This window comes from Carcharhinus amblyrhynchos, chromosome 20 (genome assembly GCF_965287045.1).
Source record: "Carcharhinus amblyrhynchos chromosome 20, sCarAmb.v2.hapA, whole genome shotgun sequence".
NCBI classification, from domain to species: Eukaryota; Metazoa; Chordata; class Chondrichthyes; order Carcharhiniformes; family Carcharhinidae; genus Carcharhinus; species Carcharhinus amblyrhynchos.
In genome coordinates, this window is record NC_137343.1 from 26,004,128 (window position 1) to 26,020,766 (window position 16,639).

The 16,639-nt window shown below is 39.7% G+C and overlaps 1 long non-coding RNA gene across 1 annotated transcript in view; it reads right to left on the reverse strand.

The window, feature by feature from the left end:
* LOC145355847 (uncharacterized) overlaps window positions 1-16,639 on the reverse strand; it is a 17,944-nt gene continuing 1,305 nt past the window's right edge. The window contains exons 2-3 of the long non-coding RNA XR_013889048.1: window positions 15,516-15,618; window positions 1-83 (exon numbers count right to left, since the gene is read on the reverse strand). This is a non-coding gene — a long non-coding RNA (uncharacterized LOC145355847). The remainder of the gene's footprint in view (window positions 84-15,515; window positions 15,619-16,639) is intronic.

The following is a 16,639-nucleotide window of genomic DNA, read 5'->3' on the forward strand; positions in this document are numbered from 1 at the left end:
GTTATTCCTTCTGCAGTGCATTCTGAAGCCCTTCTTCTGTACTGAAGCCAACCCAACAGAATCCTCTATGAAATCCAGTCTCTCTGTCAAATGGAAGAAGACGTTTCTTTACTAATCCAAACTGTCCAAAATATTCTTCGATTTCTTTGCTGGTCAGGATCCAGGGCACCTGCGACATGAAGATCTCAAAGCTCTTTCTGGAAGGAGCTGCCCAACCGCGATTTGTAACTCAATAACTAAATTAAAACTGGAATTTTCTTCATAATGGATTTCCATAACGAAGAAATCTTAACAATTCCATTTTCCCAAAAGAATCATCAATATAGAAACCATTTTGGGTAGAGTTAACTGCGATTTGTAATTCAATAACTAAACTAAAACTAGAATTTTCTTCCAAATGGATTTCCTTGATTCTAGATAACATATTAAAATAGGATTTTAAATACCTGGGTATAGCATTCTCATTTATTGCGTGCAGTATAATTTTGTGTAAGTACATAAAAATAATGAAAAATTGGGGGAAGGGTTAACTGCAATTTGTAACTTAATTAAATTAAAACTAGAATTTTCTTCATAATGGATTTCCATAATGAAGAAATCTTAACAATTCCATTTTTCCCAAAAGAATCATCAATATAGAAATCATTTTGGGTAGAGTTAACTGCAATTTGTAATTCAATAACCAAATTAAAACTAGAATTTTCTTCATAATAGATTTCCTTGATTTTAGATAACAGATTGAAATAGGATTTTAAATACCTGAGTATAGCATTTTCATTTGTTGCACGCAGTATAGTTTTGTGTAAGTAGATAAAAATAATGAAAAACTGGGGGACAGTCAAATCACTTGTATTTTATATATTGTGGTTTGATCAGCTTAAAATATCTGTACCCATAAGTATTGTGACAGAAGTAAGGTTTGGTATGGCAGGTGGTGATTAACATTTCAACCCTAGGGCATTTAAAAGAAGATGCAGGATTTAGTAAAGAATATCTTCATTTTGATTCTATTTCTGTCAAGAAAAATTTTCCTTTGAGAGTGCGGTATTTAAAAAGGAATGCTTCACTTGCCTGATCTGTATCATTATTTACAAAATGCGTCTTAGTTTCTGTTTGCGATATGTTACATGAATCCAATCTCCCAAAGGAAGGATTTGTTTGAGTCTACGTTTTTTGGAAAAGCCCAAGTTCAGATTAGTACCAATAATGTTTACACAAACAGGGATGCTATGTGAAATTAATATTTCAATAGCACATTAACCAGCATTAAGTGATTTTGAATTGAGAATTCAATCTGTTCTCAAGTACGTCATGTGATGCTGCCAAGATTAAAAATTATTTGCCAGAGAAGAAATCTGTTCTCCAGGAATCTGCTAAAGCCAACTCCCAGTGCATTGTTGGAGATATTTTATCATCTGGATTCAGTTGAGGCTTTTATTAAAAAAATTGAAGGGGCAGTGGCACCGTGATTAGCACTGCTACCTCACAGTGCCAGGGACCCAGGTTCAATTCCAGTCTCACGTGGCTGTCTGCGTGGAGTTTGCATGTTCTCCCTGTGTTTCTTTCTCTCCAGGTTACCTTTTTATTCAATAATTAGGTTCTTGCATTCTATGATGTGTCACTTCAAACTGCCATGGTGCTGTTGTGATTCTTGCCCCACTTGTAAAAAAATAAACAAAAAGAAGTGCTGCCCTCTATCAAATCTATTCCCACTCATCCTGCCACTAAATGTATGTTTAAAACTTCTCCGATCACGTTTCTGTTCTGTAGAATTTGCTGCTCCTGCAATCAGACATGGTTTCACTTCCTCATTTACTGCTGATAGGCTTGCTAGGCTACCTATTAGAAGCAAAAGCGGGAGACAACTGGAGGAGCATTCTCCAGGAGCAGCTCCAAGAATAATCTTCCATTGAAACTCATCTGTTTGACTGGGATTTTGAAAATTGGTGTCACGGTGCACATAGAGGGGCTTCCTGGACCAATCTGGCCCTCAGGCTGTACTTAAGACAAGCCCTGCTCTATATCATAAACTTTCATTTTGCATAGTAACATTTGATGTGGCACTTTATCAAATGCCTTTTGGAAATCCAAGTATACCACACCTATCCAGCCTCTAATTTTGTTTCAGATTTCTAACAGTAATAATTCCTAATCATCAGTTAGATAAATAACAACTGCAGTGTTTATTTATATATAGCACTAATATAGAGGTTTGTAGCTTCACAGCTGCCCGTCAGCTTCCAAGAAGATTCTGGAACAGAAACCCAAGCTCACAAGGGTGCTCCCACCCTGCTCCTTGATTGGCTCCCTGGGTCGTGTGACTCTTACTCTGCAGCTGGATCCTTAAAGGGATAATCGCCACATCTTTCCCCCTCTAAGTCGTTTGATATAAATATCAATACTCAGTTTACACAGACAAGATAATTAAACATTTTATACATGAATTTAGTCAATTATAAATGAAATCTTTCAGGCAGTTTCCAAATCCTTTAGGAACAGTGTAACTCCTCTGTATGGAGCGTTTCCAATGGATTATTGTCAGTCAAAACCACAATGAAGGGTGCCTCCTCAGCCTTAACTTCATCTTTCTGTATATCCTATCTATGACTATAACACTACATTCTGCACTCCTTGTTTCCTTCTCTATGAACGGTATGTTTTGTCTATATAGTGTGCAAGAAACGATACTTTTCACTTATAATACATGTAACAATAATAAATCAAAAAAGTACAGCCAGGCAGTTCAGTTCTATCTATGTTCATGGGGACATTGGTTGTGCCACAGAATGACCGGGTACTTAAGTGCTTGGATAGTCAACAACTTTCCCAGGTGACAATATAGCTCCTGATGGCTGTACTTTTTTTCTATTTATTATTATTGCATGTATTAACATATAGTGAAAAGCATTGTTTCTTGTGCGCTATGTAGACAAAACATACCCTTCATAGAGAAGGAAACAAGAGAGTGCAGAATGTAGTGTTACAGTCAGAGCTAGGGTGTAGAGAAAGATCAACTTAATGCAAGGTAAGTCCGTTCAAAAGTCTGACAACAGCAGGGAAGAAGCTGTTCTTGAGTCGGTTGGTACGTGACCACAGACTTTTGTATCTTTTTCCTGAAGGAAGAAGTGGAAGAGAGAATGGCCAGGATTCGCGGGGTCCTTAATTATGCTGGCAGCTTTGCCGAGGCAGTGAGAAGTGTAGACGGAGTCAGTGGATGGAAGGTTGGTTTGTATGTTGGATTGGGCTACATTCACGACTTTCGTACTTCCTTGTGGTCTTGGCCAAGCTGTGATATAACCAGAAAGAATGCTTTCTATGGTGCATCTATAAAAGTTGGTGAGAGTCGTAGCTGACATGCCAAATTTCCTTAGTCTTCTGAGAAACTGGCTGCTAAGGCAACACTCACTCTCAAATGATCTACGTATTTCTGGATGATCCTTCCTTCTACATCCACTTGATAAGAAAGGGGTCCAGTTTTGGATACAACAACTCCAGGGACCCAACTCAACTCACTCCCAAACTCCTCACATATACAGCTTCATCCATTGGAACCAACTGTGTTGACTTACGTACTCTCCGGCAAATTTGGAAACACAAGGCTCAGTCAAGTTCTGAGATGATGGTGGACTCCCATTGTTGGGTGTGTAATGGTCCGATAGCCCAGAAGAAATTATGAGATTCTGGTCTTCAAGGTCCCAGCTGACTGCTTCTTTAGGCCAGACTTAAATGTTTGGATGGCTCGTTTAGCTAGTTTATTGGATGCTGAGTAGTAAAGCGCAGTCCAAATATGCTTGATGCCATTGAGGGCAGTGAAGTTCTGAAACTCAGCACTTGTGAAGGCTGTTCCATTGACAATCAATATAACTTTAGGTATTATGTGGGTGATGTAATTTCTCAAATGTAGAGTGCGATATTGGAGACTTCACTAAAACATTTCCATCCACTTTGAATGTGCATTGTCAATGAGCACAAACATTGTGCCCACAAATGGAACAACATAATCAATGTGGACTCGTACCCATGGCTGGCCAGGCCACTCCCAAGGGTGCAGTGGGGCTGCAGCAGGCAACCTCTCATCACAACTGTTCACAGTTCTTGACTAGACTCTCAATGTTGGAATCAATACCAGGCCACCAGACATAACTCCTGGTGAGCATCTTCATCTTAGATATACCCCGATGGGCACTGTGCAATTCAGCTAGGAGCAATGCTTTTCCTGGTACAGGGATGACTACTCTGGCTCCCCAAAGTATGATGCCATCTTCGCAACTTAATTCATCATTTTGCATATAATATGGCGTCATGTCTTAGAAACTAGCTCATTGACCCAACACATTAGTACCTTGTTCCTCACTTTGGACAACAGCAGATCCCTGCTGGTCCAGAACTTGATTTGCTGCACTAAAACTTGCAACGTGTCTAAGAAATTCAATGCCATAACAACCTCCTGCATTACTGGAGAAGGTGCTATACTCTCTGGTAAAGGCAGGCGACTAAACGCATCTGCATTCATGGTATGTGTTCCAGGCTGGTGCTTGAAGGTATATTCGTAGGTGGACAGAATTAACACCCAACTCTGAATTCTTGCTGATGCGATTGGTGGCATAGCTTTGTCTTTTTTAAAAAGACCCAAGAGGGGTGTATGGTCAGTAACAATGGTGAAATGCCTCCCATACCCATACTGATGGAACTTCTTTACCCCATATACTATTGACAAGCCTTCATTTCAATCTGAGAGTAGCCTTTTTCAGCTTCTGAGTGGGTTCTTGAGACATATCCAATGGTCTTTCAGATCCACTGTCCATTTTATGAGACAATACTGCACCAATGCCATATGTAGAGGCATCAGAGTTTAACACCAATTCCTTAGATGAGTTGAAATGCACTAATAAACTTGAGGAATGTAACCATTGCTTTACTCTGTTAAAAGCTACTCTCTGGGGATCTTCCAAAACCAATGCTGGTGCTTGTTTAGCAGCATATGCAAGGGAGCCAGTAAAGTCAACAAATTTGGTAGAAAATTCCCATAGTAATTCATCATTCCTAAGAATGACTTGAGCCCTGATATGTTTCTCCTTTATTGCTCTGTCCTTGTCTTCTGTGGGTGTAATCCTTGTACATCTATGCAATATCCCAGATAGGCTATCTCAGTGGCTTGAAAAGTACAAGTTTCTCAACTTGAACTGAACTTCAGCATGACTTTATACTCACAATCTTTGCAGCCTCATGGCTGCCAGTCAGCTTTTGAGAAGGTTCTGGAACGGAAACCCAAGCTCGCTGGGGTGATTCCTCTACCCTGTTCCCTGATTGATTCCTCAGGTCATATGACCTTTACTCTGCAGATGGACCCTTAACAGTACAATCACCATACTAATACTTGTGGATTTTTTGTTACTTCTTATTGCCATTGACTTGCTCTGCAATTATTTTTTGTAAATTGCTGGTTTGAAGTTTCCTAGTGATGTGGTTCCAAATTAAACAGATCAGACAATCCTAAGTTTGATCACTGGATTGTTTAAATTAGCTGATTGTATTTCAACTGCTATGAGCCAAGTGACATCTTGCTTGCCACAGAATAAAGGGAGTATCAGCAGAAAAGTTATGCTGGGACCAGTCTTGTGAAGGACTGAAGTTGCCTTTCAGTTGCAGGAAATGTGGAGAGTACATACCTAGCTCCATACTGGCTGTGAACCAAAGCTTCTTTGACAAGTTCATGAGTACACTCCTCATCGTCAGTCTTGGAATGTATTTTACTGTATTGCCTGCTATCTTTTAATGATTAACTTCCCTAACCCAAATATCATTGACATTATGTGGAAGAAAATTATTTAGACTAGCTAAATTGTTCAATTGGAGACTGGAATGCAAAAGCTGTCTTCTTCAGAAGAAACAGGCTCAGAAAGGAACCCTGTTCTCTTGAAAAGAGTGAAGAAACAGCACTTGTGGAGAGCTGAAATTTATCTCAAACAATGTTCCACTATTTATGGTAACCTTTTGTACCCTGTGAGGTATCAGAATGTATGTCATATATAATAGTGCATCTCGTTGGTTCAAAATACAAATGAAAAAAGAAATAATTTTCCAAATGTCACAAATACAGACATTGAGTAAGTCTTTGGCTTAATGGTAGCAGATCCATCTCTTGAGTCAGAAAGTGCAGGATTCAATCATTTTCTCATATAATCCCAGCTTTCTTTTTTATTAATTCATGGGATTCATTCATGTGAGGATTGCTGGCAAGGCCAGTATCCGTTGCCCATCCCAATTCCTCTTGAAATGGTGAGCCACCTTATTGAATCATTGCATTCCATGTAGTATTAAAGTATACGCACTGTATTGTTAGGGACAGAGTTCCAAGGTTTTGATCCAGTGACAATGAAAGAACAGTGCAACATTCCCAAGTCAGGATGGTGCATGGCTTAGAGTGAAACTTGCAGGTAGTGGTTTTCCATAAGAACATAATAATATAAGAAGTAGGAGCAGGAGTAGGCCATCTAGCCCTTCGAGCCTGCCCCGCCATTCAATAAGATCATGGCTGATCTGAAGTGGCTCAGTTCCACTTTCCCGCTTTTCTCCCCATAACCCTTAATTCCCTTGCCTACCAAAAACCTATCTACCCGTGACTTAAATATATTTAGCGAGGTAGCCTCCACCACTTCAACGGGCAGAGAATTTCAGAGATTCACCACCCTTTGCGTGAAGAAGTTCCTCCTCAACTCCGTTCTAAACTGCCCCCCCCCCCCCCTTATCTTGAGGCTGTGCCCTCTAGTCCTGCTGTCCTTTCTGAGCGGGAAGAATCTCTCTACCTCTACCCTATCCATCCCTTTCATTATCTTATACATCTCTATAAGATCCCCCCTCATCCTTCTAAAGTCCAGCGAATATGCTCCCCTAATTCTTGTAGTTTGTAGAGGTTGTGGTTTTGGAAGGTATTGTTGAGGGATTGATGAGACCACGTCTCAAATATTGTGTGCAATTTTGGTCTCCTTATCTAAGGGAAGGATGTAAATGCTTTGCAGGCTGTTCAGAGAAGGTTTGCTAGATTGATACCTGGAATGAGCAGGTTGTCTTTAAGGCTGGACAGACTGGGCTAGTTTCCAAATGGAGTTTAGAAGATCAAGGGATGAATTGATTGAAGAATACAAGATCCTGAACAATCTCAACAAGGTGAATGTGGAATAGATGTTTCCACTTGTGGGCACTGCTTTAAAATTAAGGGTCACCCTTTTAGGACAGAGATTAGGAAAATTTATTCCTCTCATAAGGTTGTGCAACTTTGGAATATCTACCTCAGAATGCAATGGAGGTGGGATCACTGAACATTTTTAAGGCAGAGATAGACAAATTCTTGTTAGGCAAACTGAACATTAATGAGTTCCATATAAACTTTATAATCTCTTACATCATGTAAACTGTATATGTTAAACTTTCACAGACTTTTTATGGGTATTTTATAATTTATTTGCTCCACAGTTCATATCATCTGGTGATTTGTTCATTGCATTTACTGCAAATTTGTGACATTGCCAATAATTATGTCTTTAATCCTGCCTGTTGCAGCTGGTATCAAAGTACAAAGACAGTATAATTTACCTTACATCAGTTATACCAGAATTGTAACTGAAGAAGAAAAACAACAAAACTAACATAATAGAGCATTAAGATTTCACTAAAAATCTGAATGTCAAAGTTTACAATTTTGAAACTTTGTTGTGGAATTTTGTTGCATTGTAACATAGTTGAGCATTTTGTACAAACCTAGAAATAGCTAAGCAATTGCCGTTGCTGTTTATGTGATCCTGTTGGACAAACAAATGTCTGCCATGCTGATTAACATTCTAACATTAACTGCACTTCAAATGTATTTTATTGGCTATGAATTACATCAGTAAATGACTGCCAAAATAGATTACATGGCATTTATCTCATTTTCTGAATGTATGATTTGCTGTGCACATTATTGGCTGCTGCTATTAAATATGAAGCAACAGAAACAACACTTCAAAAGTAATTAATTGGCCATGATTTTGAACAGCCGAAGGATCTGAAAGGTGCTATATAGATACTCATAGTATGTAGAAATTGGTTCTGTTAAGCATTATGTGATTAAGGTACACTCTTACTGCAGCAATACCTGCTATATGTTCCACACTTGTTCAATGTTTGATCTTTCCTCTCTTTCTGATTTTGATTTGATTTATTATTGTCAAATGTACTAGTATGCAATGAAAAGTATTGTTTCTTGTGCTGTTTCTGTAGTGTTACAGTCATAGCTAGGGTGTAGAGAAAGATCAACTTAATGTGAGGTAGGTCCAATCAAAAGTCTAATGGCAGCAGGGAAGAAGCTATTCTTGAATCAGTTGGTTACGTGATCTCAGACTTTTGTATCTTTTTCCCGATGGAAGAAGGTAGAAGAGCGTATGTCCGGGGTGCATGGGGTCCTTGATTATGCTGGCTGCTTTTCCGAGGCAGCAGGAACTGTAGACAGAATCAATGGATGGGAGGCTGTAAAATACCTCAGAATGTATAAAGTGCAAAATAAGTGCGAGTTGTTTCACAGAGCATTAATCGAATAAAATTTTTATGCTGAATCACACAAGGAGGCATTATGGCAGATGACCAAAGGTTGGTCATGGAGGTAGGTTTTCAGAAGCAATTTTTTTTTCATTCTTTCATGAGATGCAGCTGTCGTTGGCCAGGTCTTGAATTGAGTGGCCATTTCAGAGAGCAGTTAAGAGTCAGCCACTTTGCTTTGGGTCTGGAGTCCCATGGAGGTCAGTCCATGCCCAGGTAGTAGATTTCCTTTCCCAAAGAGCATTAGTGAACCAGATGGGTTTTTATAACAATATACGATAGCTTCATGGTACCAAATCCTAAAACCTATTCAATTAATTAAATTCCACCAGTTGCTGTAGTGGGATTTGGACCCATGTTCTCAGGGCCTGTGGATTGCTATTCCAGCAATATTATCACTACGTACCATTTCCCCAAGAGGAGCAGGTTAGAGAGGTGCAGAGGGGTGGAGGTTCCATAGAGTAGGCCAGTACAGCTGTTAATGACGGACTGATTAGAATTACAGATGCACAAGAGACTAGAATTGGAGGAGCACAGGGAGCTCAGAAGATTGTAGTACTGAAAAGATTATAGAAATGTAGGAAGAGACAAGGCCAGGGAGGGATTTGAAAACAAGGGTGAGAATTTCAAAATTGATGCATTGCCAGACTTACAGCCAATGTAGATCAGCGTGATGGCTAAACAGAATTTGCTGCAAGTTGGGACATGGGCCATAGTTTTTCCTAAACTAAGTGCTGTCACTTATAAACATTGCTATTAACATTTTAAACTTTAGAGAATATAGTTTTCTTAACTCCCATTCCTTGCTGGCTGTAGCTAACAACTGTGCTATTAAAGAGGTGATTTATTTGCAAAAACCAGCAAGCCTTCACTGTTTGCAAAATCAGTTTTAGAACATAAATTCTGTTGAAATGCAGCAAGAAGGTAACTCACACACATAATAATAACACACTAATGTTTTGGAAAGGAGATCCATCCAGCCTACCGTTCCAAAGTTCCTATCAGTTTACTACCCATGACTTGCAGACTGATCGCTTTGTTGTCATAATAGAAATTCATCTAGTCTCTTTTTATAATCTTCCATGATCATCTATTGTAAAATTCTACACATGCTGACAAAAATGGTACAAGGCTGTTTTTACTTTCCCAGCAGAGAATATCCCTGAAAAGTCACATTGGCCCAGATTTTGCTCTCAAAATAACATTGTGACTAATGGCACTCACTGTTATACGAATATAGATATATTCAAAAATATGAATTAGAAGCAGGAGTAGGCCACTTGTCCCCTCAAGCCTTTTCTGTCATTCAATAAATCATGGCTGATCTGATTGTAGCTCTTTTGCATACCAAACAAGTAAACAAACTCAAATTAACTTAGGGACAAATTAAAAGGGGCAGCCCCCCAAAAAGGAAGAGGGGATGGCCCGAACAGAAAACAAAGTCCAAAGGAAACATAAAACATTAAATCAAAAGGTGATTATCGGGATCTATAATACACCCCAGCCCCTGTGGTGCCCAGCGGACGCAGAAGGCATCAACTGCGCCCGTGGACACCACATGCTACCCCTCCAGGGATACCTGGCTGCGAATGTAGCTGCAGTAGAGGGGCAGACAGCGCTGATCTGATTGTAAGCCTAACTCCATGTTTCTGCCTGGCCTTGGTAACCTTTCACCCCCCCTGCTAATCAAGAATCTATTACCTCTGCCTTAAAAATATTCAAAGACTCTGCTTCCACTGCCTTTTGAGGAAGACAATTCTAAAGTCTCATAACCTTCTGAGATTAAACAAATTCTCTTCATCTCTGTTTTACATGGGTGACCCCTTATTTTTAAACAGTGATCCCTACTTCTCATACAACAGGAAACATTCTTTCCGCATCCATCTTGTGAAGATCCCTCAGGATTTTATATACTTTAAAATTATCTCATTGAGACAGGATGAATGGGATGGATAGGATAGAGGTGGAGAGACTCTTCCCGCTCAGAAAGGACAGTAGGACTGGGGGCACAGCCTCAAGATAAAGGGGGGGCGGTTTAGAACGGAGTTGAGGAAGAATTTCTTCACTCAAAGGGTGGTGAATCTCTGGAATTCTCTGCCCGTTGAAGTGGTGGAGGCTACCTCGCTAAATATTTTTAAGAAGCGGGTTGATGGGTTTTTGATAAGAGAGGGGATTAAGGGTTATGGGGAGAGGGCGGGAATGTGGAACTGAGCCACGACAGATCAGCCATGATCTTATTGAATGGCGGGGCAGGCTCGAAGGGCTAGATGGCCTAATCCTGCTCCTATTTCATATGTTCTTAATCTAGTAGCCTCTTACTCTTCTGAACTCCAGTGGATACAAGCCTAGCCTCTCCAACCTTTTCTCAGAAGAAGCCTGCCCATTCCAGTTACGTCTACTAAATGTTCTCTGAACTGCTTCCAAACACATTTACACTCTTCCCTAAAAAAGATCAATTTTGTACACAGTACTCCAGATGAGGTCTTACAAATGCCCTATATTACTTTTGTATTCAATTCCCCTTGCAATAAGCATAGCATTCTATTAGTTTGCCTAGTTACTTGCTGTACCTGCATACTAATCTTTAGTGATTCATGCACTAGGACAGCCAGATAGATCTCTGTATCTCAGAGTTTTTTCACCATTTAGATAATATGCTTTTAAAATTCTTCCTGCTAAAATGAACAATACCTCATTTTCCCACATTATGCTTCATTTGCCAGATCTTTGTTCATTCACTTAACCTATCTATATCCCTTTGTCCTCCTCACAATTTACTTTCCTACCTATCTTTATGATATCTGTAAATTTAGCAACCTTACTTTTGATTCCTTCATGAATGCCCTTTCTATAAATTGTAAAAAACTGATGTCCCAGTATTGATCCCTGTGCACAGTATTGGTTACACCTTGCCAACCAGAAAGAAGAAATTATACATACGCTTCAGGCAAGGGAGGGGAAGTGTTGCTAAATTTAAATATCCAAAATTTACAGCCTGAGTTGTGTTGGTTCTCCTGTTAGCTTTGCGAAAATGGCACCTTGCCTCACCACTTATATGAACTGGATGCTGTGAAGTTGCAGTATTTGCTTGGTAGACATGAAATAAGCACCAAAGAAAATTACATTCTGTCCATTCCAACCAAAGTAACTGTTCTCTCTCTGGTACTAAAAATTAACTATTACAAGTGTGGAAATTCATTCCTTCAGGCTTATTTGTTGTTGGAGACTTTTAAAATGTAAAATTTATAATGTTTTTTCACTTATGTCTCTTTTCTCTCTCTCACACTCATACAATTCTTTTTCTTACTGTACATAGCTTGATATAGAATTCATCCACTGTAATTTGCGCTTCCTTATCAGTTCTTACACTGTTTATTTCACAATCCTTCAATCTGATTGCTTGCTCAGGTTCCAAATGTCCTCTCTTCTCTGTTATTGGTTCACACTTCCAACAAATTGCCACAAAAAATTCCTAAAACCTAAACTTACAAAGGCATGACTAACTAATGGCAGGTACTGTTTGAGGTCTGTCTACAACAACAATTTGGCCTATTATGAATTCTCCTTCTATGGACTATATTATGCAGTGCCAAAATAGTGCAAATTGTGTACTTATGTAGGAACACAGGGTGATGGAACCTATCCTGTTTCAAATTGTAAAATTTCCATAATGTACATTTTTATTTAAACTGTAGTGAGGCCTGGGCACTGGGATTTTTTAAATTTATTCAGCCTCTTCTCATAGCCAATGCCCTCAAGAGCAGGCAATGTCCTAGTAACCCTTCTTTGCACTCTTTCCAAAGCTTCCACATCCTTCTGATAGTGTGGCGACCAGAACTGCATGCAATACTCCAAATGTGGCCTAACCAAAGTTTTATATAGTTGCAACATGATTTGCCAACTCTTACACCCAATGCCCCTGCCAATGAAGGCAAGCATGCCATATGCCTTCTTAATCACTTTGGCCACCTGAGTTGCCACTCTTAGGGAACTGTGGACCTGCACACATAGATCTCTCTAGATGTTAATGTTCCTAAGGGTTCTGCCATTTACAGTATAATTCACACCTAAATTTGATCCTCCAAAATGCACCACCTCACATTTATCTGGATTAAATTCCATCTGCCATTTCTGTACTCAAGTCTCCAATCCATCTACATCCTGTTGTATCCTCTGACTATCCCTGGCACTCTCAGCAACTCCAATCTTCGTGTCATCTGCAAACTTACTAATCAGATAATTTCCTCCAGATCATTTATATATACAACAAACAAAAGGAGGCCACAAAGAGGTATCCCAGCACTGATACCTGGCAAACACCATTAGCTACAGATCTCCAATCTACAAAACACCCTTCCACCGCTACTCTCTGTCTTCTGTGAACCAAGCCAGTTCTGTATCCAACAAGCCAGCCCACCCTGAATCCCATTAGATTTTAGTTTTTGTATCAATCTGCCATGTGGGACCTTATCAAACGCCTTACTAAATAAAATCCAAACAAACTACATCCACAGCCCTCCCTCTTCAATTATCTTTGTCATCTCTTCAAAAAACTCAATCAAGTTGAAGAGACATGACCTTCCCCGTACAAAATCATGCTGCTTGTCACTAACTAGTCCATTTTCTTCCAAATGTGCATATATCCTGTCCCTCAGTAGCTTCTCCAAAAGCTTCCCCACCACAGATGTCAGGCTCACGTATCTATAATTTCCTGGATTTTCCCTGCATCCTTCCTTAAACAAGGGAACAACATTGGCTATTCTCCAGTCCTTTGGAACCTTGCCTGTGGTCAAAGAGGATGTGAAGATATCTGTTAAGGTCCCAGCTATTTCTTCCCTTCCTCCCACAGTAAATAGATCCCATCCAGCCCCAGGGACTCATCGACCTTAGTATAATTTAGGATACTCAATGTTTCCTCCTTTGATCTATTGACATTCTCTAGAGCGATCTAACATCAATCCCTGTCTTCAACATGTGTCATGTCCTTCTCCTTGGTGAATACCGATACAAAGTACTTATTAAGAATCTCATCCACTTCCTGTGGCTCCACACATAACTTTGCTATTGAGGGGCCTACTCTTTCTCTTGCTACCCTCTTGCTCCTAATATATGCATAAAAAACCTTGCAATTTTCTTTTACCCCATTTGCTAAAGACATTTTGTGGCCCCTTTAGCCTTCCTAATTCCATGTTTATGTTCCTTTCTACTTTCTCTATACCGCTGAAGGGCCTTGTCAGTTTTTAGTTGCCTAGACCTATTGTATGCTCCCTTTTTTTCTTTTGACCAGGCTTACAATTTCCCTTGTCATCCATGGTTCCTGAATCCTGCCGTTTCTATTCTTCATTTTTGCAGGAACATTCATGTTCTGCACTTCAATCAACTGGCCTTTGAAAGCCTCCACACATCAGATGTGGATTTGCCCTCAAATAACCATTCCCAATCCACAATTCCTAGTTCCTGTTCTGCCCAATTAAGCACCCTCACCTGAGGGCTACTCTTGTCCTTATCCATGACTACCTGAAATTTTATGGAATTATGGTCACTAAGTCCAAAGTGCTCCCCACTGAAACATTGATCACCCGGCCAAGCTGATTCCCCAGTACCAAGTCTAGTATGGCCCCTTCCCTGATTGGATTGTCAATAAAGCTATGCACCCTAGTTTAGGACTCCCTTACCCTGCGGAAAAGAACTTGGTTATTCACCTTATTTATGCCCCTCCTGATTTTATAAACTTCTGTAAGGTCACCCTCCATCCTCCTATGCTGCAGGGAAAAATGTTTCAACCTATCTAACCTCCTTACAAGTCAAACCTTTCAGTCCAGGTAATATCTTTGTAAATCTTTTTTACACCCTTTCCAGTTTAATAACATCCTTCCTATAGCAGGTTGACCAGAATTATACATAGTACTCCAAATCTGGCCATACCAATGTCATGCACAGTTGTAACACAACGTCCCAGCTCCTGTACTTCATGCTTTGACTGATGAAGGCAAATATGCCAAATGACTTCTTCACCACCCTGTGACATCACTTTCAAGGAACCATATACCTGTACCCCTAGGTCTCTTTGTTCAACAACACTCCCTAGTGCCCAATGGGGTGACACATTGGTTAGCACTGCTGCCTCACAATGCCAGGGACCCAGGTCCGATTCTTGGCTTGAGTCATTGTCAGTTAAGAGTCTACACGTTCTCCCTGTATTTGCATGGATTTCCTCCGGCTGCTCCGGTTTCCTGTCACAGTCCAAAAACGTGCTGGTTAAATGCGTTGGCCAAGCTAAATTCTCCCTCAGCATACACAGACAGGGGCCGGAGTGTGGCGACTAGGGGATTTTCAGAGTAACTTTATTAATAGTGTTAATGGAAACCTACTTGTGACACAAATAAATAAACTTTAAACTTTATGTTAACTGTGTAAGTCCCACCCTGTTTTGTCTTACCAAAATGCACATGCTGAGAATAAATACAAAAAAACTTTAAAATGTTACTAGATTTAATGAGATTTGTATTGATATTCAACCCACAATCAATCTATTGAGATAAACTTTTCCATATATATAATACAGATAAAGTATTGTTCCATTTGTTAATTTATGTTAGAATTATTGGATGAGAAACTGGAAAGTGCAGCATCAATGTTTCATGCAAAAAACAGATGATGAAGGATCCACTGTTTTGTGATGTGTGCATTTGCTCATTCAGTGCCAGACTTGCATCACACGCTGTATTGTTTAGGATACTTCCTACTTGTCCTGAAATAGACATTCTGCCCATTGCCTGGGTAGATCAGAGATCTAAGATTTTCAGGTCCTTTCCTGATATTGGTTATGTGCTGAGCATCCTGCAGTCAGCTTTCTTGGCTGCAGATCAGCCAAACTAACAGTCTTCACAAGGACAGTAAGATGTTGCCACCACAATGGTTCATAAAAACATTTTGCTTACCTGAATATGGAGCAAGTAGTTTTTCCCCCTTCTATTTCCACAACTACACTGCAGGTGGCACCTGGTTCTTGTTCACACTCCTCTGCCGTCTCCCTCAAATGGGCTAATCAATGATAACCAACGTGAATTTGTTACAGGCAAATCATATTTGACTAACTCGATTAAGTTCATTGATGAAGTAACAGAGAGGGTTGGTGTGTATATGAATTTTCAAAAGGTATCTTATAAAGTAATACCTGATAGCCACATTAAAAAAGTTGAAGCCCATGGGATTAAAGAGACAGTGGCAGTGTGGTACAAAATTTGGCTAAGAGAACAAACGCAGAGAGTAGTGGTGAATGCTTCTTTCTCTAACTTGAGGTTGGTAATTAGGACCACTGCTCTTTTTGATACATATTTATGACCTGGATGTGGGAATACAGGGCATAAATTCAAAGTTTGCATATCACAAAACTCAGAAATTGAGTAAAACAGAAAGGGAGATAGCAGCAGATGTCATGAGAACATAGACTGGCAAAATGGACAACCACCAGATGGACAAAATTTAATGCAGAGAAGTGTGAATGATTCTTTTTAGCACAAAGAATGAGAAGAAGTGGTATAAACTAACAAGATACAATTTTAAAGGGGGCACATAGAGACCTGAGAGTATACACATATCTTTGAAGGTAGATCACAAGTTCAGAAGGCTGTTAAAAAGTATTTGGAACCCGTGGCTTTTTAAATGCAGGGAATAAAGCAGGAAGGAAGCTGTGCTTTATAAAATACTGGTTAGCCCTTAGCTGAAATATTGTTTAATTTTGGGCACCATACTTTAGGAATAATGTCAAAGCCTGGGGAGCGTGCAGAATGAATTATTAGGTTAGCACCAAGGATATCTGGAGAAACTCGACAAGCTGGAATTGTTCTCTTTAGAGCTGAGTAGGTTAAAGGGGAATTCCATAGCGGTGTTCAGAATCATGAAAGGTTTTAATAGAGCAAAAAAGGAGAAACTGTTTTTAATGCCAGAAAGGTTGGTAACTCAGTGTCATGAATTAATTGGCAAAAAATTCAAAGGCAAGTTGTGAATCTTTTTGTGCAATATGTTGTGATCTGGAATACACTGCCTGGAAAGGTGGTGGAAG